General features: G+C 34.4%; 1 long non-coding RNA gene across 1 annotated transcript; it reads right to left on the bottom strand.

Annotated features, from left to right (window-relative positions):
* Positions 1-4,940: 4,940 nt before the first annotated feature.
* On the bottom strand, positions 4,941-21,199 carry LOC116436546. Its single transcript, XR_004237032.1, has 3 exons — positions 21,103-21,199; positions 14,950-15,060; positions 4,941-6,055 (listed from the first exon to the last, which is right to left on the bottom strand). It is a non-coding gene; the product is annotated as an uncharacterized LOC116436546 (long non-coding RNA).
* Between the last annotated feature and the right edge of the window lie 6,267 nt (positions 21,200-27,466).

Genomic DNA, 27,466 nt, shown 5'->3' with positions numbered 1-27,466 from the left:
TAAACAAAGAACCTTCAGTGGTTCTGTACACTATTATATCTCAAGAAACTTGCTTGTGATACACCAGCATATCAGAATTGGCATCACGCTGTCATTCCATTGGTCTGCCGATAGACTTACAACGTAAGTCCTATGTTATGTCTGCTTCTATTGTGTGGATATATTTTGATTTCTAAGTCTTATCAAATATTACTAGACACCTGTACACATGTAGATTTAGCTCAGATTTCCACTAAATTCTGTGAGCTTAGATAATCTATTTCACTTGAAAACAGATATACTCAAATAAAAAATCAGAGGTGTCTAAAAGCTGGATCTGCATCCCTGATGGAAATTCTGGCTTAATCTAAAAGAGATTAGAGACATTGGAGAAGGAAAAAATTAATTCCTTAAAATATATTTTCAAATGCTTTTTTTTTTTTTTCCTTCAGGTATTCCACTACTGCAAACTGGTCATCAATTGCTTCAAAATTTAGTGTAGAGATGAAATTGATTCTGAGGAATCAGAGACATAGGAAGACACATTTCTTATGCACAAAACTTACCACGAGGGAAGGTATTTGGATTAATATGAAATTTAGTATGACAGGAGTAAGTTGAGAAAAGTTTGATTGACCTTCAAAATTGAAAAAAATCCTCTATGAAACATGACTATCCGTGGAAAGAATATCTGAATCTAAAGAATTACAGTTTATGATATGTATTTGTTTATAGAGACTGCTTCATGCTAATTAAGAAGTCTCTGTGAGTTACACCGGTAACATTTTTTTTTTAACCCAAACAGATTTCTAGAATACACAGAAAAAAAAAAAAAATAGAATTATTGAATTATTTGAAAGAAAGTCTGAGGAAGTGATTGGCTGATTATCTTCTCGAGAAACTTTTAAGTAGATCACTGAGGGCGCGGTGGCCAGGAAACACTAAAGAAGCCCAGAGGTCTGGCTGCACCCTCTGGTTCACGGCGGCTTCACACACAAAAAGGGTCAGAGAGACTGAGCTCCTCACCCGAGGGAGCTACTCCTGGGCAAGCTGTCAGGCGTGCAGGCGGGGATAACGAAGGAGAGAGGGGACTCCTCGTATATGTTCCACGTCAAAGCCTACTAATATGAAGGGACTACGGACAAAGAGCCAAAAATACCGAGGGTCCGGGGATTTTATAGTGAGGGATGGAAAGGCGGGGATAAGGGACACACCCAATGGGACAAAGGGAAGGAGGCGGGGTTGAAGCTGAGACAACCAATGGGAACAACACATAGGCGGGAACAGGGGAAGTAACCCTTATGTATTGAGGGGTACAGAACTTTCTAGAACTAATACATAGTTACCTAAGGGCAATGAATATTTATAACTTAATACATAAATCGGGGTGGGGGGGACATTAACCAATCAACTCGAAATACACAAATCACTGAATGGGGGGGGGGGGGGGGAGGAGGGAATGATGATAGCTTCTCACCCTAACCACGGAGTGTGTTGCTAGACATCGGTGCCTGACCACCACTTATTTGTTTCTGGTGTGCCTTCAGGGGTCAGGGTGGCTGCAGCCGCCTGCGCTGCCACAGATCACAATGTAATTTTTCTAATAAAAAACATAATAAATATATCAGGCAAATGCAGGAAGCTTCTTTGTGCAACACAGGGTCTCTGGAGACTGTTTAGACTTTATGGCTTCTTTGTCCACTGCATCTGTATTCTGATACACAAAGTTTTCGCTTATGATTAAAGGTATACAGTCAAATAACATTTTCATCCTTCCAGTTAATTCAATTTGGCTTCATTCATTTCAATTGTTGCTTTGAAATTCCAGACAAAATTATTTTAAAACTTGCTTATGTAAAGAAATGTGCGTGAAAACAGAAAGATGTTGATAGCTGATGAGAAATAAAAATAGAACACAAGGGGTAAGTTTTTATCTAGAGGAAGAAATATAAAAATCAACTACTGGTAGAACTTAGGGTTAGAATCAATTATGTAAGGTTATTTCTACCACCTGAGATACCATTTTGCAAATGCCTTAAACAAGAAAATACCTTAAAAGTGGTGAGAGAGGAGAGACCATAGGCATTAAGCTGAAGCATTTGTTGTGCTAGATGTGTGAGGATCTTAGCAGCAACTAACTCTTTTTAGGGGTGAGAAACAATTTTCTCACTTTTCCCTCGTTTAGGATGTTGGAGTGGAAATGCAGTGACTCTGAGTGAGACACAGCAAGGGGATATTTGTAAGAATTTTGATGGTATGCTTACTTTTGGATATGCTTTTACTGAAGATATGTTAACCCTATAGCCACTGAAAAATACTGAAATATTTACAGTTAAAAAATCATGTTCAAAAGTTTTTATTATCAAATGCAGCTTGTTGTCTCTCTTTATAGTATTCTTTTTTATTTTACTGGAGAAATTAGATTAGTGGTTGTATATTTTACAGATTTACTAAAAGAATGTTAGGGTACACTTGAAACCCCTGTCTACTAATTTATTTTCTTCTTGATTAAGAGAGACAGTATAAAAATAATAACTATTACAAATATATTTTTCCCCTTAGTTTAATATTCACTCAAGTAATAGGAGAAAACCTACATAATTTAACAACTTTTGGTTCAGCTTTGTCATACGTTTGTATTGGGTCTCTATCAGCTATGACTCACTTTACTGATAGTGTGTGATTCTCCTGTGATTTCCATCTTGCATAAAGTTACACATATTGAACGTGGGTGTTTAAAGAATACTCATACCCTTTTCAGTTTTCAGCTGTTACCCACATGGTGTTCCTGATCTTTTTACATGCCACAGCTTGTTTACTGAGGAGGCACTGCATTTTTCTACTTAAAAATGTTTTGAAGAACACTGATAGATTATCTTAATTTTCAGTGCCCTTCAAAGGTGTGTCCTGCTAAAACTCTATAACTTGCTATTTTAATAGGTATTAAGCTGTGCAAATGTTGGTAAGGACATAATATAGATCAGTTATAGTTGTGTATCTGATATAATAAACATGTCTAGAGGAGATCAAGATATGACTGTAATCTCACACATTGAAAGCAAATTCATTTATTGTAATTCAGTCTGTTTTGTACTCAGTTCTTTATGATTTTTGAACCTATCACCACACAGTCTACAAATATTAGCAACTGCATTACAATGAGACAGTATTTCATTATGAATATTTTTCTTTTTATTAATAAATACCTTACCTGAAGAATGTACCTCAGTTTTAACAAACATATTTTCTCTCTCTCTTGTTGTTTTCTAGGTTGTTTGTTTAGTTCACATTTCTATTTGTTTATTTGCTTGTTTAAACATTGCTGATTGTCTCCATGTTTGAAAATACTTAGAAATCCCAAGAATGTCTTTGGATGCATCCACACATCCATAATGCATGAATGTGCCATTCCATCCATCCCTATACTGCCGCAAAGGTCTAGGGTATGTTGCAGGTGAGTGGCCTTTTCCACGTGTACAATCTCTTCATACAGGGTACATGAAGAGTGCTCAGAATCCCTTGGACTCAACACATCTAAAAAAACAATATGGAACATATTCTTTCAGCTCAGGAAAAAAATGCCAAACAATTCAAAACTAAAACAAACAAACAAACCCTAACAAAAATAAAACCCAAACCCAAAACCCATTCTCCTGCAAAACATGTTTACAAAATGAAAGAACTTATTTTCTTTATCAGTTTTAATTTTTCACATAAACTTAAATCAGCATTGTAAGTGTAAAACTTAAAGAGAAACAAATAAAAATATTCAAACTACATTTTTCTTTAGGTCTTTGAAAAATGATCAGTTGTCTTTTTAGAAAGATGCTCTAACAAAACAAAAAGATGGTTTCTGTTCCTGGGGAATGCAGTACAGAACAACAGTACATTTTTTGAAAAATAGCTGGACAAAAAAAATTAATGTGGAGGTAATTGCATGAAACTGATTAGAAATTAATAGCACAAAATAAATTAAGCCTAATTTGGTGTGAGCTTTAAGGCTTTCAAGAAAAAAAAAGAAATGGCCATCAATTTTGTATAATGTCTTTAAGATAAAACAGTGTAACGTTCCAAATTTCACATCTTAAGTGTCTTGTCTCCTACATGCAAAATGACTACTCCATTTTGAAACGATTTCTGATATAATTGTAAAATTAGAAACAGATTGCTGACATTAGTCCTCTGTGATGGGAATCCTAGCCACAGTAATTGCAAGGAGTTTCCTTTCAAAAATTAATTGAAAACACAGCTTGACGCCATTTGCAGTTTAAACACTGAAACTCAGTGCATTAAAATACAGATAGAATTAATATGTTCACATATTCTTTTTTTTTTCAAATTATCAAAGAAAGGACAAGTGGAGAACATCTTGAAAGAGATAACTGCACAAAAAACAACTTCCCTCTGTACAAGGTAACAAAGGAAAAATGTATTATCATTTCTTATTCAATTTAAATTGTTGTAAGTAATCTTTTCACCCGTATGTTGAAATTTGCTCATGTCTTTAAATATCTGTTATACAAAAAAGGGTGACAAGGCCCAAAATATTCCCATTTTTCAGGATATTCCAATGTGTACTTGGCTTGGTCTTAACCACAGTTATTAACAGGGGCTCCTTGGGAGAGTTTTATATTTTTCTGCAAACTATGAATCCTTAATGAGACTGGCACTATTGTAGCCCATTTTGCAGAGTGTTGCCTACACAGAAAAACAGCCTTAGATATTGAAATGTTAGTTAGCTTTTGCCACTCAATTCTGTTTAACTAACCTGCACAAACTCTATTTAATGGGACTTCAGATATCTGACTGCTTTCTTGTCAAGAAAGGAACTGCAAGGAGCCTACTGTAACTAAGTTATATTTTAGATTTAGGATTGGTGTTCTTGGAGATGTGAAATTAGCTATGAATCACTATGGATTTTTTTTTCTGAAAATTATTCAGTTGACATTTTTGTAAGTAAGAATATTTGTTGCTCTGCAAGTGAATTGCTAACAAACAAATTTTAAAAATTACCTTGATTCCTATAGCTTTATGATTTGAAAGCTTACATCTAAGAAGTGTCGAATTTGAATTTCTTTTAATAAAGCTCTTGCTGAAGTAACTGTTAATAGCACATAGAGAAATATTAATTAGCAATTTTCATAGTGTTAAAATATGGTAATTTGTACAGAGAAAATCTGTAATGTGTGTATGTATGCACTGACCTAATAAGCTTACATAAAGTAAAGTTTAAGTCAGTCATGAGAAGTGTTTAATGGTTTACATTATGCACCTCGAGTAAGGTAAACAAAATGCTCCGCTGGTTCAAGGGCTTCAGAAAACCTTCTCTAAATATGGAACCAACTCAGCAGAGTAAATTAGTTGAATGCATGGAATATGACTAGAACTGGAACACAGTTTTTGTCCACCTAATATGTCACTTATACGATGCATTGCTCATTCACATTCAAATATATGTAATTTAGAAATGTCACTATGAGCCTTAGGAAGACTTTTGATATTTTTCTAAGCCCACTGATAATCTCTCCAGTTTCTTTAATGTGTTTTGGACCTGTTTGCAGGTTTTCAGTATGTCATTCTGCTTCTCTGTTGATTCAGAGATTTCACATTTTTTTAAGAGTATTGTGGGCAAGAGGAGATGTTAGTGTTGGTGTCGGTAAGTTAAGTAAAGCTTGCTACTATGACCAGTATTCGAGCAAGGAAAAAATATAAAAGCAATACAGGAAGTACAACTATTAAGGGCAGAACAAGTGAAAAGACCTTGCATGTCTGAATATTACAATCCTGCTTTTATCAATTTAGAATGGTACTTTTTGTAGGCTGAAAGTAACGCAGGTGCTGCAATATGTTGGAATGTATAACTTGATGAGGAGTCGCTTACTCTTCTGAAAGCTAATTGCAAATGTATAACAAAGAAAAGATGGCTGTGTTTGTTACTAACTGTTGTTGGAAGAAACTCCCAGGTACAACTTTCAGGAGTATTTTTGTTTGCTTGCTTGCTTGTGTGATCATTTTAATGACAGTGCACTTTACTCTTTCATGAGCTGAATCCAGCTGTGATTAACAATTTAACTTCCTGCGTAATGGAGAAGAAACAAAAAGTCAGTAGATCCTGCACCAGGTGGCAAATAAATAAATTCAGTCTAAACACCAGCTGACATAAATATCAAAGACAATAACCCAAGAATTAAAATTGTGAAAGTGGGAAGAGCACCTGGAAAAATGTAATGAAGGGAAAAATCTACCCTGCTATTCTGTTTGGTAATTTCTGTGACTTTGTTGCAGAAGATCTCTTCCTGCTCAGTCCAGTGAAACAAGCTGGCCATATGGAATATTCTGCTAATGGATCAACAGCAGAGAAGCTATTGGTAGTCCACGATAGCCCTGTGATTCTGGCAACAACAATAACAAATAATGCTCTTCCGTCTTACTGACCCTCTGGGGTATAAATGTTATTCCCAAATAATTTCTATCTCCTTTCTTCTTTAGTATGTCCCTGTTTTCTCTGGGTGACTGATCTTATTGCCATATACACCCAACTTCATTTTCTCCTTTTGTACTTCCAGACATGAATGTAAGGTAATGTTTAACTGCGACATATATTGAATGCTCCTTACTATCACATCATTTGAAGAGGAAAACCATTATGCATTTATGACAGTTGCATATCATACAGAATTTATTGGGGGAAAAAATCGTAAATAAAATGTCAAAATTAAATACAATAAAGCATGCTTAGTTAGTTTTATACTAAGTAGGACATAAAACATCATGAAAACATGACAGTGTACTCCAGATGCATTTGATTAACAGCTAAAGAAAGGCAAAGAGAGAAGGACATGAGGTTGATCACTGTAAGACTCCATACATTCACAACCAGATTACCAGCAAGGATTCTCATGGCAGTTTTTAGTCTGAGGCACAGACAGCAAAGTGCTGAATGACTGAACATCCCCATTGCAAGAGGAATATTTCCAAAGGTTCCCTAAGGTATAGCTTCAGCCCTAGTACTATGTATCAGGAAACCGTGAAGTACCCCAGTGACACACTTGAGTGCATAGCAAAGACACAGCAAGGGAAACTAGCACCACGAGACTTCCTCCATGCTACAGCATGGGACAGATGTAGTCTGTGAGGAGCTGGAGACTGCCAGTCATGTCGGTCCAGCTGTGGTTCACATGCCAGCAAATACCACAGACTGAATATGGAAAAGAATGCCGCCATTTAAGGGGTTAGAGAAGGGAAAAATGACTACCTATTAGCCAAAACCAGTCCCCATTATAAATTTTCCTATAACTCTGTCCACTTATATTTGAAATACGAACTTCAACTGTTTCTGCTAGCTTTTTGCTATTCTGTATCCTTGTTTTCCTTTGTTTTATTTAAATGAGTGGGGCTTTTTCTAGCAATTGTCTCTTTTTCCCATCTTTAAAACTGCATCTTTTTAATAGGACTTCGCATTTCAACAATTTTATGTCTGTACTACAGAGATCTATTCACGAGTTCAGCCAGCGAAATGTTAAAATTATCACCAGAATCTATTTTCTTCAGGAGCCTTCTGGGAACACTAAGATTGACACTAGGCCTCAGTAAAACAGCAATATATTCTAGAGAGCTATTTATTTGTTTTGCTTTATTCTTGCTAGGAATTGTTCATCTGGGCTCTCCCCTGGGCACGGCATCTTGAAGGACCTCTTACATCAACTAGAAAGTAAAAAAAAGCCAAAATAAAACACTTGTAGAAGTTTTGCTAATACTATTATTCCAACAATTTTTTGCTCTATTCAATCTATTTTAATTTTGTATGGTTTTGTTTTCCAAAGTCTCTAATCAAGAAGGTTTAAATCCATTAGTACATATCATCACCTTGGCTTCTACTGGGATTTAGTCAGTGTTTCTATTTGAATTGATTGAATTTACAACTGAGACAAAACCTATGACTTTTACTGAGGTACATTATGTTCTTTACTGCATGCATTGTGACCTCATACCATCCATTTATCATAATCAAGAGTACACACTTTGATGGAAACTGATATCAAACCCCCAGCGATGAAGCTAAAGCAGTTCAAGATAGAAGACACCACACCATAACTTCTTTTTAGCACTAAAATATGATAAATGCTAGTTTCTTCACTTGTAATGGTTTCTCATCAGAAGAATACGCTTTTTTTCTTATATAGTCAGCAGTCATCACTGGTTTTGTCCATAACAGAGATTTGTTTGCTTTGCTACTGAAGCACTTAAATTTTCTGTCTGTTTCTAAAACAATAGACATATTGTTATGACTTCTAAAACAAAACAAAGACGTATTTGTACTGCCACTTCTCTTTCTTTTGCCTCTACTGCAATAGTGCATTTGTAAAATGGTCCCTTTCGATTGTCCAAAAAATGTTTTCCATTCTTCCAAATAACATTGTACACCAATTTTCGCTGAAAGCTTTTAAAGCTGTTTATATTCAACACAAGTGTTTCTCACTTCACTTCTGTCTCTCCAAAAGCTTCATAAACACAGGGCTGTCAGTATTTATTTATTGCTTGAGATTATTTTCCCTAGGATATTTCAGTATAAACTACACACATTTAATGAAGTTTTGTTTTGATTTGAGCTTAACTCATTCACTGTTGCACACTTGAGTCATACTTTTGCATTATCAATACCATGGCAATAATTTTTCTAAGGCCTAAGAAATTCTCTCTGGTGTAGCCTATTTGAATAAGGACCATGGATCTTTCAGATGTTTAAGCTGTACACTTCATGTTTAAAGAAGGAATCTGCAAATTGTATTGATATGGATGCTTATAGCCACTTCTGTTAGGAAATGCAATGTACTAGTGACCTGTTACGTAAAATACAGAGGAAAATTACAAATTAAGAATAAATTTTGTAGAATGTTTAAGATTAATCTTGCAACAAATTAGAGAAAATGTTTAGAAATACGGGAAGTAGACAGCCTTATTTCACTTAGATTCATCATCTGTTTCATTGTTGCTTGGAAAACAGTGGACACTGCAAGATAAATTAGCTTTATGCCCAACGATATATAACATAAAATACAGCTTTAATTTGTGGAACCTGTGTTTTCATTAACATAATGTTTTACATTTACTTTCCATTCTTTCAAATAATTGATTGATACATGACTCTTCATTAATTTCTTCCTTCTCCTAGACCCCCTAAACATGCATATTGATCTTACTTGCCAGACAGGTATATTAAATGCCTCTGGCTTTCTGTAAGACATTCGATCAGAAAATGAAAACACTGGCATGTAGTCGGCATTGTTCTTTCTGGTTTAGCTGGCTTTAGTACAACATTCACATTAGCTCTGTGCCCATAACCTCAAACTGAATAACATTGGAAATGCGTGATGTATGGAGGAAGCTTAAAGGAAAAGTGCCAAATGAATATTGGCCTTTCATGTCCTTTTCTGGTGAGCACATGTGCAAGCTGGATTCAGGATGGAGAACAGAGAGATGAATACTAAATATTCTCAGTGCACACTGTAATGTCTTTAAAATTAATTCCTTTAGAACAAATCCAATATGTTGATCCAACTCAATAATTTTTTTAAACATCCTGGTCTGGATAAGATATCCTTTACTGTAAGAGGCAGCCATTTCCAACAGTAATGAAAAAGGTAAAGAATAAAAGTTTTTGGGCATCAATATGAGTCAGAAATAAAATCCTCAGAAGGATAGACATGATTTATATACAGTTTCATTTTCGACGTGTCAAACATGGACCATTTCACATTGATCTACTCAGACTTATAAACTACGAAGGATTTTATTTGTTTAAAATGAACACAATCACAGTAAGATCTAATCTTCGACCAATAATTTTTGATGGAAAGTTTAGATGCTGTGCAAGAGGTTTTGTGCTGTTAGTGCTAGTTAATTTATTTCTTAAGGGCAATTGACTCCTACACTTTCTAAATTAATTTTTAAAACTGTGTACTTTGGCTGATTCAGTCTCTGAAAAGGATGCAGGTGTATGTCAATATATTGTTTGAAACGTACATTTTCCTTCTTGTCTGGTGAGGTAGGTTGCCTCCCTGCATCATATGAGAACCTCTATGAAGCAGGTAGTCACTGCAGCCCATGGAAAGGAACACATCAGGGCAGACAACCACATTGCAGCCCTTGGAAGACCCCACACTGCAGCATTCTTTCTGTGAAGGACTTTATCCCATGTCAGGGACCATATGTTGGAGCAGGCATATAGTGTGAAGAGTAAGAAGAAGCATGTATGAAGTGTTATGAACTGATCACAAACCCCTTCGTCATCTTCCCCTGCACTACTTGGGGATAAAGAACTAAAGGAACTGGAAATGACAGAATGAAGTTAAGCCTGAGAGGAAGGCAGGGGTGGGGGAAAGATGCTTTAGTTTTATTCTTTGTTTCTTACTATCCCACTCTTTTATAAATTGGCAATAAATTAAATTTATTTTCCCTAAATCAAGTCTGGTTTTGCTGAGTGATGGTAACTACTAAGTGATGTGCCTGTCTTAAACCATGAGCTTTTCCATCTCACTCTCTTCTTGCATCCTGTTGGGCAGGGTGAGGGACAGAGCAGCTGGTGGGCATCTGGCAGCCTGCCCCAGTGAATTTACTGCAAATTTATTCTTGATACTCAATAGAATGGGCCCCAATGCTAAATGGAGCTTTTATGCAGTAATACTGAAAAATCAGTTTAATAACAATGAAATATGTATCAGGAATAGCATTCTACAATCGTATTAACAGTTTAAAATTTTGATCTAGGCTTCTTTTTGCTTAGCAGATAGATAAGAATATATGGGTGCAAGAAAAATTACTTGATCTCCTGAGATTCAGTAAACATATGTACAGAAATATGAGAGTAAAAATGTTATTGATAAAATTCTTGATGACTATATGTATATGTCATGGCTTAGGAATTATCCAATTTAATGTTCCCACTGAAACCATGTGCCCCTAGCTCACTCCTCCTTTCCCTTCCCTCCCCTCTGTAGGGCTGGAGAAGTATTTTGAGACACAAAAGATAGAGATCACGGGCTGAGATAAGAACAATTTACTGGAAAGAGCAATGAGATAAGAAAACAAACACTTACATACACAATGCTAATGACAGAGGGTGCAAGAAGAGACCTGTTACTGCTCAAGCCCCCCAGGAAAACCCCTGACAATCCAACATGCTACCGCATTCCCTGAAAATAATGTGAGGTCATATAGAATAACCTCTGGGTCCTAGCCATGCCTCCTTCTGGCTACTGTATAAAATGTTTTACTGTGAGAGTTCATGTCCTAAAGGATATTAACTGTAGTGTAAACTTTTCCACAAGGGCTTTAAAATATCTCAGAAAGAATAAAATTAGCACAAACTACACATTTAAGAGGTTGGAGAAATAGAAGCTTTGAATGGATGCAGGACATAGAATAATTTTAACTTCTACCTTGTATATTTTTTTCAGCTTCTTGGCAACTATGATTAACCGACATAAAGGAATTGTAAACAGTTATAAGAAACATTTGTCTCACTCCCTGCCTCCCTCTCCCTACACCTCTTCCCTCTTCTGTTTTCCTCAGGTCACCACATAAGTTACACTTCTCATATTTTTTTAATTTGTCCTGGTATATAGATATCTATTTTCAGTCTAACACCACCAACATTTTCCTGAATTTTTAAAGTGCCATATATTTAAATGGGTTTGTAGCCACATGATTCTCCATCTGTTTCAAAATTCATCTAAAAATACTTTTCTCTTGTTGGCTTCTCCATGTTTGCCTCTTTTTTCAGTATTTCATTATAGCTATAAAGGAGATTTATGTTATATTTATTTGGGGCATGCAAAAAAATTTTATTTTATCCTATCTATTATTCTTAGATTTTGAATTTCTGATCTAACTTTCCCACCCCCACTCCCCACCCCCAGCTATTATTATATAAATTACAGTGACTTTTTCAGCACCCTTTGTTTTCTAGTGTTCTATATTGGGGTTTGTTTAATTTTTAAAATTATTTTCGTATCTGTTGTGCTTATTTCTCACATAAAAATGAGACATAATTCTTCATATTCAGGAACTTGCACAGAATCAAGACTCTTGTCATGCATGTCCTGTCCTGTTTTATTTAATTTAAAAATGGTTTACTAACATAATCTAGTATTCCTTTTTTGGTCTTAATGATTCAAAATTCCTACTGACTATTTTAAGCATTTTGTCAGAGAACTTAGGGTTAGCTAATCTTTAACTGATTGACATTGGAAGGGATATTCTGCCTTATGGATTTCTGTATTTTTAATGTATTTAAATTGTATTAAATGTATTTTCTGTATTTAAAGTAGTTTTTGATGCAAGGTTGTTCTTCCTCAGGTGAGTAGTCAGAAAAATGTCGCCAATGTCTTTATGACTGTAGACATGTATTTCTGAACTTCCCCACTGGAGGCTCAACTTTGAGGAGCTCTGCAGCATTTATGAGGTTTGTGGATGCTCCTGGATAAAACAGCTACACTATTGTCTGGAGGTAGTCATGTACAGAGGGAAAATTCAAGATCTCTTCTACAGTCATTGAGTTAATGTAGTCTCGGTCAGAATAAATAAGAAAATTATAATTCATACAACAATTTGCACAGGGATTGGATTCTAAATGAGACTAGGTACCAATGCCCAAAGGCTAGACTAGCAAATTTTTGCATGAGCAAAAATTTGGCTAAACAATATACATGGGCAGTTACTGTTACTGTAGAACCAACTCTATAAATGATAATTCATACATCTATTTTTGTCACAAATATGGATCTAACCCCAACAGTGAATTTTGCATGACTTTTCATATTCTTTGTTGACTGGCTGGTATTTTGAAAATCATCCCCCAGATTTTCACATCCAGTAGAATGGTTATTGTAATTAATATTATTAATTCTTATTGAGTATACTCAGTTAATATTTTTTCAGTTCTTTGATTACCACAGTGTTTGGTGTTTCCTTACCTGTCTAAAATATAGCTTCCTCAAGAATTTTGTGAATTTCGCATTTATATGCAAGAACATTACACATTAAAATAACCCCCAGGTAGAAGACCTGTCACTCTTTCATATACTTTCTTGCTGGAAGCAGAAATACATTTTTTTGGATACTTAGATGAAAGTTATTGGCAAGGGAATTATGAGTGAAGGACAAAGACATAAAAAGAGGTAACAATCAAGGAGGACACATAACTTCTTTCGATTTCAGACATTGAAGCTCCTAGATATATATCTTAACTATTGTCATGAAAAATATGAGCCTGGTTTAGGAGTCTTGACTGCCCGAGAGTAAAGTTTCCCATCACATATTTTATTTTGTATGCAATACCAATTTATGTACTCTGTGTAGATGTTATGCTGCAGCTGTTTACATGTAAACTGGTTAATTAAGAAATGAATGCTCCAGGAACCTGGTACACTTTTTTTCAAAACTCTGGTGTTCGTAAATATTTTCATTGTTTATTCAAGATCATTTTCTTAAAATAAAATTTTTAGTTTTCTGCAATGATCCTCTATTATGTGTTTTAATGTAGAAAAATCCAGAAAGGAAGGGGATGAAAGAGGCAGAGAGGAAGGAAGGAAGGAAGGAAGGAAGGAAGGAAGGAAGGAAGGAAGGAAGGAAGGAAGGAAGGAAGGAAGGAAGGAAGGAATTCGGAAGGAATTCGGAAGGAATTCGGAAGGAAGGAAGGAAGGAAGGAAGGAAGGAAGGAAGGAAGGAAGGAAGGAAGGAAGGAAGGAAGGAAGGAAGGAAGGAAGGAAGGAAGGAAGGAAGGAAGGAAGGAAGGAAGGAAGGAAGGAAGGAAGGAAAAGATTTGTATGAAAATTGTGCACTAGAAAATGTTGAGGTGTAGAAATAACGGTGTGAACATCTGCCTTTTATGATTAGTAGATAGGCATGATAAAAAGGGCCAATATGCAAAAATGTCCAATGCAAGGACATGTAAATAATTATGGAAGACTGCAATGAAAAAAGAAAAAGGAAAGATGTGAGCAGCGCCATGGAAAAGCACAAAAGTAAAAAATTAGTTACAACTCCCAGATGGACAGGAAATAGTAATATTATACAAGGATGATATAATACTTTCAGAGCACTTTAGGTCATGCATTCAGCCCTCCTTCAAAATATGGAACTTAATTATCCCTAAACAATAATGATGCTCTGGTAGGTTCGATTTGTTTGGAAAGGGCAGGAGGGTTCTGTTAAGAAGTCAGATAAGCTGTTGTTTTGAAGACCGTTGCAACATGTAGTTGATAAATCTAAAAATACTATAGCAAATGAGAGAAAAACTTGTTGCTTTAGATATACAAAGAGATATTTGTGAAAACTAGTTTTTTCTCCCACTAGCAACAGTCTACTCCTTGTTGAGAAACGGAATGATGCTGTCTGAGTGAGCTGGTGTTAAAGTGCAACTTCCTCATAAACACAGAACGTGATCTCCAGCATGGTAGGGATCGGCCCCTAAAGTTCTTCTTGGTTATATCTCCAGAGAAGGGTGTGCTAATTTAAGGATTTATATGACATTTCTAATTCACTTAAGTCATAAATTGATTTCTGTGATAAAACCTACTTTCAGAAAACATATTTCTGTAGAATATAAATGTCCAGTTACTTGTCTAGTGAAAAATCCCTCATAATCAAAAAAGATTAAGGGTCTATTTAAATGTATTTGATGATACAGAATTGTTCATAGATATCAATCAATTACTTCTAATATAAATCTGCCTGTTCTATTCAAGGATTGCCACTCTTATAGCACAGTCATGTATCTATATGATACTTGAGAAATACTTTATGTAGATATAATTACATGATGATCTATGAGAGAAGGGAAGCAGAACTTAATGAATGTTTTGCTAATCCCTGTTAGAAAGTAAAATATACTTAATTAATGACTTTCTCAATGTTGTTACTAAGCAATTGTAAGTCATGTAATCTTTAGAGGGTATTTCAAATTTTTACCTTTGTTCTCAGCTGAGCATTGAAGAATAATTCTTGGAAAAGAATTCTGGAAATTAAAACATAGATTTGCAGATAGCAAGCCTCCAGTTTTCTTGATCAAGATAATGCATTCTGCAAAAGAAAAGAAATTTATTTTACTTATAAAGAAGAGATTATTTATCCCCTTACAAAGCATAGTGAGAAATTTGGACTAGTATGAAAAAGCCAGGTGAAAAAAATGAAAAGTTATTAATATTGGTAATAGCAAAATAAAAAAAAAAGTCTTACAAAATATTATCTTTGGTAAATTTTATATTGTTATTATGTTGTTCTTAACATCATATTCTAGTAAGTATTGTAAAAATAAAAATATCCACCCGTATATAGTAAAAATGGTTTCAAAATAAGAGTTATAGCTATTCACTGTTAACTAAAAAGACATTTGTATAACCTTTCAGAAATTTTCCCGGATTCAGTCAGTATTTACATCAGCAGAAAATGCTATCCTCTTGAAATGGGACGTGTAGGTTCCATTAATCCACTGGATTGAGTAGGATTTAGAAGACAAGATTGGAATTCAAAATTATCTCAATTGCCTGTGGAGATGGCATGATAACAAGAGTAACATTTGTACCGACAGATTCAAGTCCCTGGCTACTAAAAGAAAACAAAAGTTAAAAGGGTGGGAAAAGGAACCAATGTGCCACAGATTGCTATAGATGACTAATTCTTCTCCATGCATTCTCAGAAATCAGCTTGAAGTATTCAGCTGAATTTAAAATAAGGACAACTGAAAATAGGGAGTTGGTAGTACCATTGACTGGGAAGCACTTCTGCTAGGCAGTGTAGAATTTTTTAATATTTCTAAGCAGATAACACAATATCTGATACTATCACCCAAGCATTCCTGAACTTGTGACAGCACAAGGGTTGAACTAAAACATTCTTTCCACACCTACTGATCTTTATGTTCCCATGGCCAGTTTTCTGTGTTAATATTAGGTGGTTAGGGGATAAAACAAAAAATTAAACCATCCATAACCACACCTTCTTTTTTGTCCCAATAAAAGAAAAAAAAAATACTCAGGAAAGATGAACTCCAAAAGACAATTTAATGATATTTTAAGAAAAGGAGAAGATACTGATGAAGAGATCAAAGTGGAAATCTTAGAAGTGGTTAGTTCTTCAGTGTTGTTTGATTAGCTTTGAAAGGTATTTAAAAAAACCCAAAACACCTCCCAACAAAGTGAAAAGTTTCCAACTTAAGAGGGAAAAGACCGAACTGAACTAATCTCACACAAGTGTTCCATAAACTATGAAATACTTTTCGTTTTATTCCTAAAGTTATGTCCTGCATGGGATAGTATTTACCTATGTCATTATTAGTTTATTATGATTAATATATTTTTTGTTTTCTCCCTTTAAGAAAAAGCAAAAAAAATCACTTTTTACCAAAGAGATTGATTCATGTGTTTTAAGTGGAGCAAATTATTTAGCTGAGCATCAGACTATTTAGTTTTATTGTTCTAAATGTCTACATAGAAATTTAAGATAATTTCTTCAATTTGAATCTAGAAATTACTGATGACAGATGCTGGAAGAAGGCTTACAGAAATTAATATAATATCTGGTATTTAAATACTAGCTCAAATTTTGCAGAACTGTAGGCAAAACATGAGTACTTCACAAGAGGCATTAAGTTCCTCTTGTGCTGGTAAACTTGCTGTGTCATCTTATTGCCAAGCAATAGAAATGTAATGTGCTGATCTAGAGAGACATAATTTTCCCACTCTTGGAAACTTTTTGTGATTTCCCAAATGCTTTTATGCAGTGTTGGCCAGAAAGCTTGGCTAAATGTATCTCTAGTGGATTTTCTTATTGACCAGTATGATTGTAATGAGGGAACATTCAAAATTTTCAAGGAGAAAAAAAGAGACTTAACTCCAAAGAAATTAATCCCAATTTTCCTCCAGTTTTACACTGGGTTTGCAATACTCATGCTTGATGTGGGATAACCTACTTTTTTTCTAATTAATAATTCAATATTTATACAAAACAGACAAGATCAAGCAGTAGAAATTGAGTCAGATATTATAAAATAGCCAAGTGTCTGCTTAACAAAGAAAGAGATTTAAGACAGATAGAAAAGAAGAAAAGTACATCTGAATACCCTAACCAGGCTGATAATGGTACTTTGGAGCAAACAGATGCGCAGTCAGCCCAGCCTTCTTTCCTTCCAGTCAGCCCAACCAATCTTCCTGTGCTTTTTAACTGATGTTTCATTCACACTGGTATATTCCCACAAAAGTTCTTAATAGTCACTAACAGGAGATTTTATGGTTTTCACAGAATTTATATATACTTCTCTACCGGCACTTTCTATCATTCCCTACACAATTCAATATCTGCCTACTTTACAATGCCCTAGAAGAACTAATTTTGTGCTTGTTTCAGAGTTACCTTTCTTTTCCACAGCTGATGTCACTTCAATTAAAATTAACTTACTGAGTTTTTTAGCACCATCAGTGATTTTCCAACAAGTTAGTATGACCATATGGAGACACTTCTTTCTCCACAAATGGCCAAATGATGCAGCTTTTCTGTCATTGTTGCTTCAAAAAGCAAATTATCAGTGCAGATATTACCAATGAGGAACAACAAATACCAGATGCTCCACAAATCCCTCTTCCCATATATATGCATAAAGACTGAATCCAGGTCCAGAAGTGGAACTACTGCAGCATTAGTCAACACAACTTGGCAGGCACTCTGTTCTTACCTTCTTCCAAGTATAAAGGCTCTGCAAAGTTTGACTGTATCATGATAATCATTCTGTGTCCATACCATGATTCAACGTGTGTCCACTATGGCAATTCTAGTCACATAAAAAATTAGCCAGATCAGCAAACAGAACTGAATTTGATTATAGGAACAAAATATCCTTCCCACTTTTCCAGATGTGAAAGTATGTATCTTTGAAAAAAACCAGATATTTCTAAAACTTTTATAATTTTACTGAAATTAATGCAAAACTGATTGTTATATTCCAGCTGAACTGTTGTCAAGCCCTGGGAACAGGCTGCCCAGAGAAGTGGTTGAGTCACCATCCCTGGAGGTATTTGAAAGATGTGTAGATGTGGTTCTTACATAGTTTAGTGGTGGACATGACAGTATTAGCTTAATGGTTGGGCTTGATGATCTTAAAGGTTTTTGCCAACCCAAACTCTTCTATAATGCTATAATTCTATCAGACTGGCATCTGAAGCCGCTTACTACTACTAACATCCATTGCAGATTTGTCTTGGAAAGAGTCAACTGGGGTGGTAAGAAGCAGTCCCAGCAAAAGAGCTAGTGCTGTAGTGTTTCCTGGACACATAGTTCAAGTCTTTTCATTAATAAAATGATTTAATTAATTAGTATAATAAACCTGTTTCTAAAAGAGCAATTACAACCCAAGTTAAACCACAATATGAGTCATAAGTGTTGACATCAATAGGGCATCCTTCTTCTGTAGGCCATCAATATTCTCATACAACAGTTACAGATATGTAAAATTGACAATTACTATATATTCACATGAGTGTTCAATTTTCATATGGAGATTTAGAATATGGGTTTTGACACCCTGAGAGCTTACTCCTTTTAATCATAATCACAGGTGTAATTTATTTGAGTAGTACCTCTCTATTGACACTGAGGGAATTGCTCAGTTAATTTGTAAACTGGAAAATTTAAAACAATGTGGCAGAGTTGATCATGTTCTTGGATTCTAAAGAAAAAAGGGTGTTGAGAAGTAGTATTTAACTTAAAAAGATGTAAAGAAAATTCACTGCTATTTGATGCTTTTTAGAACTGTTTCCATGTAGGAGCCGAAACAATATTTTTCGTGGGAAGCAAGACAAAGAAATTATAAAGCTCTCATTTTCATACTGAAAAGTGAAAGATATTTGTGATCATGAATGATATTTATTACAGAAAGTGAGATTTTGCATTCCAGATTGGGGTACTACACGAAGTACCCCATGCTAAGTTCCATGCTAAGTATCTTTAAATTTCAGGACAGCAGGGTGCTTTATTGTGTATTAGTTGCAGGGCCTAAATTCATAGATGCTGGCATAAAATTAAAAAAAAATCCTGTTTGACTTGGCAATGAATAGATATGCTGTTTAAAATATTTATTAGTAAATTTGTGTGAATGTTTAATAGAACCAGACAAGTATGAAAATCTGAACATGTAAATATGATTAAATTACATAAAAATTAGATTCTGCATCTTTGAATCAAAAGAAGAATGTGTATAATTTACACCTATTCATCAGAATGTTTTGATTCTTAGTTCAGGTATTTTGTTTCTTAATAAATTCTTTTGAATGAGTGCATGCCTACAACCAAAACAGAGCAGTTATTGTAATAAATTTATTATATGATATAGAAAAAACTGAGGTGAAATTCATTAGGTATCTATTTTGTCATGAAAACTGTCCCTAAAATGCCTAAGGACAGGTACTTTAGAATCATAAACATTACAAATGAAAAGCAAATAGCTTTTCTAATCCCACCTCCCATCATTAAATATCTGGGAAAAATAAGAGAACAAGAAACTTTCAATAATAGGTAAATCAAAACCTGAAAACCAATTAGTACAACTGTATATGAAAGAGAGAAAAAGGTATGTCTTAGGCATCAAATTTTATCATCAAGCTGAAAAACAAAAATCTGGATACATTATAATTACCACTGATATTCTATTAACATTAACATTGACTTTAAAGAGTTGTACAAAATGGATTTTTAAAATGCTTAAATAATGAGAAACAATACATCAAGTTTTAATATATAAGTATTTTCAGTTCTATATTTAGAAAAAATCTTCAAAATAAGTTTAAGTGTACTTACTGTAATTTCCAGTAATATTTTTCTAAAACATATTTAAATGAGAATTAAGATAAGGTAATAAAACTACCCTACATGGTTTACAAAAACAATTTCTGAAGAAAAATAATCCATCAACTCTTGATGATGCAATATAAAATTGATCCATCAAAATAAAGGTGTTATTCTTCCTTTTTTAAAAGTTCTTCTAAAATATATTGATTGAATTATTATTCTTCCTTTCTTCAAATTATGTCAGAAGGGAGACTTCATGGAAAATGAATTATTTGGGAGAAAAAACCCCAAGAAATTAGCTTCTGTCTTTGAGATTTCCTGTAAGAAGTGTGCTGTCCTTACTACAAGGAACACTGTTTTAGAAAATGAAGTTGAGAGTGTGGTCCTGATTTTTATGAAATTTTGTTTTTTTCAAAATCAATCTTCTTGATAGCACTCAATTTATCATTTCCTTTTTAAATGGTTATTTAGAACTCCTTATTAGACATATTAGACATTATTAGAGCTTTTTAAATCTTATTAAAATAGATCAATACATAAAATCATATGCATGTTTTCTCCAAATTAACATTGAAGGTACTGTTGTCAAAACATTTCTATTAGTGATATTATACATCAGAGCAGTAGACTAATCAAGGTACTGAACTTCTGAAAATAAAAGAACAATATTGTGCATAATGGCAGGATGCACTCTGGGACAGCTCCCTATTGTCTCATTCACAGGTATGTTTCTTCATGTGCAATAACACATTACAAATTTTAGCTTAATATGATTTCACATATAAAGGAAGAAAGGAGGCCAAAATTTTGAGGTGAATCTGTCTATTTCCTAGCTGCTGTTCCAAGAGAGATACGCAAACCTGAAAAACACCTGCAAGACAGTTAAAATACCTGACGACATAGCAAGTGACTCAGGCATCCAACTGCCAGCAGCTGAATCAAACCCTAGAAGTAGAGCAGAGGTCCCAAAAGTCCTCTCTTGTACCTGCCAGCCTCTTTGGACTTTCAGATATCATAGAGGTTTTCGAGTGGAACTAGAGATGGAAATGGAAATGCACGTCTTAAGCAATTGAAACAAGCTTCTGAAGTTAAAGCTTCTGAATCTCAAGTTGCATATCACCATTAATGACTGAAATCCTTCAAATAGCTTTCTTATATCCACTAAAAAAAATTCTAATCTAAAAATTAATACTGATCTAAAAAGCCTAATCGAAACCAACAGTGAATGCCATCAGCAGAGCTACATTGCAGGAAAAATTATCTGTAGTTAGCAGAATCTGAACTTACCAACATGATAAGTTTGGTTTCAGGGGGTGGAAAACCTGCTTTCATCAAGCTGGTATATTTATAGAGCAATCATCTGACAAGATGTCAAAATATGAGAGGAATTCCTGGAAATGAACACAATTGCAGTGTAAAATAAGTTTAAATGAACTTCAAATTGTATAAAGAGCAAACTCTAGACATTTCCCTTTTTTACTGTAAATAAAAAATATTGAAAATAATATTGTCCATACTAATATTTGCCATGTTGTGTAACTGAATGTTACACTTAAAATAAGTAAATATTGAAGTGGAAATGCTGAGTAAAATTTCAGGTATACAAAAAACATAAAAAGCAGTCTCTTACTAATACATGTACATGACATAAAAGATATATTTGCACTTCAGTGCCCACCTGAATAAAGTCATAGATTCTTACATATGGTGGATTATCAAGATACGCTGCAAGAAGTACAAATGCATCTGACTTGCAAGACCTTGAGAAACTGAATTCTATTTTAGATTATCCACTTATGATCTTTGTGATTATACACTAGTTCATGCACTGCTTTTCACAAATGTAGTACAAAAAATTATTTTCTATACAGGCAAAACATTGTTGAATATTTCAGCCTTGGCAGCAAATATTCAAGTAAGAACAATGGAAGATAATCCATTTAAGAAACACAAGATAGAGATCTTCTCTACTCTTCAAGGGCCTCAATTTTCTATTTTATATTACAAGGGGTTTTTTGTTGTTATATTCAGAAAATTAGTATGTGATTATGTATTTTTTTAATAAGAGAATGTTTAAGCTTCCTTATTATAATGTAAAATTCAGAATTACATATCTTAGAAAATGTAAAGAGTAGTTATACTCATATATATATATATAGTATATATTCATAGTATAATTGGCAGATATCTTGAAATGATAATCTAAATATTTGACTTTAATAAACAAGCTGTGGTGAACATTCTAACACTGAACTGAGACATGCTTAAAATGCAACACAATTATTTCATGCTTAACATACACTGGTCACTGTTATAATAGGAATGCGTGCCATCAGTCAGGGTTTAAACCAATTTCTGCTTTAAAATAACTAGGTTAGCATTTCAGTTTAAAATCCCAAGTAATAATCACCCAATAATATGGAAATTATATATATTACACAACTTTTACAATATTATCCCTTCAATTATGCTGTGAAACTGCAATGAGTCCTCATCATAAGGTGTTTCCACTTCAAATCCTTAAATCACATCCTCAACACAACCAAAAGATCCATTTCTTTATCTTCTTTTAGTAATTGCAAGAATTTAAAAAAACCCAAACTTGTTCAGAAGGTAAAAAAATTGTCATGAAACTTGCACTTTTTTTGTTGTTTTAAGTCAGTTACGAAAATTTCATCACTCTGGAATATGTATTATCTTATCTTCATCGCTATCCATGCCTTCCAAGTGCACATTTCTGCACCTTGATAACAGTAAACCTCTCTAAGAGATTTAGTTCTGACCATGTTTTCATAAACTTTTCTCTGTTATAATACAAAGCTATTTGATTAATTTTACTTAAGCCTGTTATATATATTTTATGAAGTTAATTTCAAGGGAATGCTGTGCATTAGCTCTGATGAGTTATTAGTCTGTGGAGCAGGGACCTGCAGATGATGAAACTGCCAGTGGATTTTGATTACACTAAAAAAAAAGATCTAGACAGAAATACAATATGAACATCTCTGTGGCTACAGGAGAAAAAAACCTTCACAAACAAACAAACAAACAAACACAAAAACCCCAAACACACAAACAAACAAACCCACCAAAAATCCCAAACAATCTCCCAAAAAATGACAAAAACGAACAAACAAACAAAATCAACAAAATTCTTGCGATCTGAGTGAAGAAATTGAATTTTGTGTGCTTCTTCTCTATCAGCCACAAGTAAAGGTAGGAGACCATTTCCTTCAGTCTATGTAATACACTCTACAACAAATCCAATGGCTTGCTTAATATATGTAGATTTGTTTTCCATGTATTCTGGGAGGACTACTTCATGCCTATTTTTAGGAGACATAAGAAAGTAATAGTTGAACAGTTCTGGCTCTGATCAGGCAATATTCTTGTTTTGCCTAAGACTCCTATTTTCTTCCTGCCCTATAAATCTAAGGCATTGCCACAATCTAATTAGTGTAATAATAGAAAGTTTTTGGACCAGATATCTATCTAGCTTTCTTTGAAAGAACCTTTTAGGCTAATGACTGCTGACACTGAAATTGCTAAGTTTATTACCAGGCTAAGTCTTTTAATGAAAGGCATGTTGATGAATCAATCTCATCTTTTGAGGAGTGCAGCAGGAATATTCTATTCAAGAAGTATCCTTCAGACATCCTTGTACTTTTGCTTAGATTTATCTGACATGCAAGGAATCAATCATGTCCAATACAACTAGGTATAAGGTTGTGGGTTGGGTTTTTTTTTAAAGCATTTCCAAATGACTTCTGTTTGATAAGCTATTTAGTACTGGTTGTTTACAGATAATCATCTGCATGGGTTATGAGTTAGGTTTTCATACCTGATAATATTCAGTTATTTAAGAGACTGATAAGTTGTTCTTACCTGTTGTAGTATTTTATTTTATTATTTTGTTTCTTTCTGCTGACTAAGTAAAAGGTTTAACCTGTTTCTGAAGTGTAGTAAAAACAAGCCTTTTTTCTTGAAGTAATCTGAAATACAATTTATATACATGCAAATCCCTGATCTGGTATGACCCTCTGACTGTTATTCTCTATTAGTTTTCTAGCTTGGTAGTGATGAGATTGAAGGAAGTCCTACAGCAAACAAAAGGGACTTCACGGTACTGGGACATTTGGTCAAAGGAGTAGGTGCACAGGTTGTGTTCTCCTCAGTCCCTTCAATACCAGGGGTGAATGCTGGATGGAACAGAACACTAGCCTGATTACTACATGACTTAGAGGGTGGTGCTGTTGGGGGGATTTTGGTGATTTTGACTATTGGGTAGTTTACATGACACTAAGCCTGCTCATGACAGATGGGTCCACCTGTCTGAAATGAGAAAAAGGATTATGACTCATGACTCAGGGACTGATTGAGAGGGCTTTAAACTGTGTTTGAAGAGGGAAGGGGATACAGCCAAGCTTACTGAGATGAGCCAGAGGGTGGCATGCCAGTCTTGGAGGTGAAATGAAGCAGCTGAAGTGCATCTACAGCAATGTAACCATGCAAGGTAGCAGAGCAGGCCCCCTTGCTATCTTTTCTCTCTTTTTTCTCTGGCTCTCTTCCTTTTATCTATTTCTTCTCTCTTTCTCTTTAATTTTCTTTGTTTGCCCCAGCTCTGGACCATCCACACAGCAGGACCAACACAGGATCTAAGGACTGATGACATTTGCTTTTTCCCTTGCTTTGCCTGGGCAAAGCACAGCTATCAAGTTTTACTCTCTGCTCTGTATTGAACTCTGTCATGGTAGTGGAGAGCTTGTGTAATGGTGTATTGTGGCTTGTGAGCCAGCTCTTTGAGGAGTTTGTTGTTGGAATTGAGAACTTACCAAAGTGTACTGTACAAAATTTAAGGCTCGTTGGACTCCAGTTTTGTGGAAGACTATTGTATACATTTAAAATCTTATTATTTAACACCTTTTCAGTCTAAACAGTGGGCTGATTGCTGGAGTTATGGTGACTGTATAATAAAATCGTAAGATTCCCTGACATGTATCCAGTGTTTGTCTTTGTTCAGCCTGACAAGAACTTATAATGAACATCATGGCCCCTGCCTGTGGGTTGTGACACTGCCGAGAAACTGATCACAGCAAGAAGCACCACAGACAAAATTACCTGCACAATGACGTTTTAATGTATATCTCTACGTATTCACTTTTCTTCCTAAAATAAAAATGCTTTGTCTTGATTGATCAAGCACTATTTTCTTTTTTTGTCATCTATAGAGTGATATTTTTTATCAAAAACTAAGAGTTTAAAACATTGATAAATATGAGGAGATTCACAGGATCTAGAGAAATGAGTGAGAAACATCTCTCAGAATGGATCTTACTTTTCAGATCTTATTAACAGTATTTTTGATTGTGTATATAATTGGTAGTCTGAAAACACTGCGTAAGTCATTTATGTTATTTAAGATTTAAATATTTTCAATTAGAGTTTGATTTTTTTTCTTTCCTGGAAGCTGTTCTTCTCCCTCAATATCTATGTCTTTTCAGTTTGTTTAAAATTAAAGGGGTTATCAAGACTTACTGCAAGTGACAGTGTCATCTAAGAAGAAAGGAAGAGAAAAAATAGAAAGGTTCCATCAAGTAGGTACTTTGAGAAATGCTTCTGACAAGACCCAGACTGAAGCTGACAGCAGCTGGATTATGCAATCAATTTATGTAACTATGTAAAGAAATCTTCAAGAGGAGGTGAAGGTGGTTTTGAATTTTTTTTTGGTTCTGCAACATCTGTGGATAAGATTTCACTGCTAGGCATAGGCAAAGCTTTTATGTTGCAACACAAGAACCCAAAGATATGTCTGCAAAATGTAAAAAAAAAAATCAGGAAAATTAATTTGATTTTTTTCTATTTGATGTACATTAAAAAGTAAATGCAATTAGTGAATATGCTGGCTGACACTTTCCATGGATAACAGATGTGTGCTGCATGCACGCTTCAGGTCAAAATCAGCAAGGGGAAAATGCTTTCTCTCCAGGTTTTCTTTTGCTATTGCTTTTCCTCTGAAGTGATGAGAGTAAACCCATTCTAACAGTGTCCTGGCAGCAGTTTGACATTTTAAAAGATCAAAAAGTACCATGTTAGATATCTAGGGAGCCCCCAGACTGCAATAACACCAAAAAGGAAAGTAATAAAGTAAGGAGCAAGCATATGGCCTGCAGTTGCATTTCTTGCTATTGATTCTGAAACTGCTGAAGTGGAACTTCTTTATCAGCAGCTACATAATCAGCAAGTCAAAGCAATGCATATCTGTCTGAAATACAGTAAAACCACTGTGTCAATTTAATCAAAAGATATCAGTTAGAGAAACCTGGAAAATTACATGACATTACATACTGATGAATGTAAGATCGTTGAGGTCTTAAACTGCCAAGAAATGCCTGGAAAAGCACTGATCTTTGAATTATTAGACCCACATGTCATCTGTTGGAGCTTCCCAACATGTAGAGGAAACACTTCTATTGCTATACTCTTTAAAAAATAATGATTTTTACACTCAGAAGTGAACCAGTCTTACTGACTGTACACCAGCTGATGCTGCAGTGTCTTTGTCTCCTATTTTTTGCTTTTGGTGTGATTATCATAACCAATGGCACTTCAGTATATTCACAGGAATAATTTGAGAATTAATAAATCTATAAAGCCTTTCTACTATAGACCTTGCTTACTCCCAAGTTACAGAAAAGACCGGATGCAGTTTGAGATTTTCTCTTTACTTCTTCCAGGGAGGTTTGACTTCCAAGGCAAATGTTTTAACAGATTATAATAGGAGAAAATTAGCCCAAAGTAAGGTTAAGATTAGGAGGAACAAAAAAAATGGATTTAACAGTATATTTAACTATGTCATTTGGATTTGCATTATCTTATGTGTAGAAGAAAGAGAAATTAGTTTTCAGGACAAGATGTTTTAATTTATTCATTTTTTCAAGCAAATTCATTCTAGGAGGGTTTTTTATCTGCTGGCTCTCTTTAATTTGGGTTTTGCTCTATCATTTTAACAGGATTGTTTTAAATGACAGTAATTTCTTAGACATTTTGAGTATAAGGCTATACCTGAAGAAATGCTTTTGCAACTTTTAGAACTAATCAAAATTCATACTTGAAAAATCAAATTTGTAAAAACAGGAAAAAAAAATCTTTTATTCATCTTCATTAAAATCCTCATTTAATCTCTTAGAAAAACAACACAACATTCAAATTTAGTTTATTTTATGGATTTGAGGAAACTGCTGCATCTTCTGCATAGAAAATCATATATAGAAAGAGGTCATTAGTTGGTGTTAGACTTTATTGAACTTTACAGTCTGCAATATAATAAGTCATTAGCTTGCTTTGTGACTGTAAAATCCACTTGTATATATAATCCTAGACTGACTTTCCATAAAACTTACCAGGACTTTACAGAGGAATTCATTTGGTTCCTATAGATTACCCCTGTAGTGGCAAGAAAAGCAGATTGACAGGATCAAAAATATAGTGTTAATGTGTTGTCCTGAGAAGTCTACACTAGATACCATTCTTATTTATTTATGTATGTATTAATTTATTTATGTCAGAAATAGCATTGGATTATTCCACAGACTCAATATTCACTTGTCTGGGTATGCTCCTGAATATCTTTCATCTCAAACACATACAGAAG

Source organism: Corvus moneduloides, chromosome 2, assembly GCF_009650955.1.
Source record: "Corvus moneduloides isolate bCorMon1 chromosome 2, bCorMon1.pri, whole genome shotgun sequence".
In the NCBI taxonomy this organism is placed as follows: domain Eukaryota; kingdom Metazoa; phylum Chordata; class Aves; order Passeriformes; family Corvidae; genus Corvus; species Corvus moneduloides.
The sequence above is the reverse complement of the archived record's forward strand: the minus strand, read 5'-3'. Positions and strand labels throughout refer to the sequence as shown.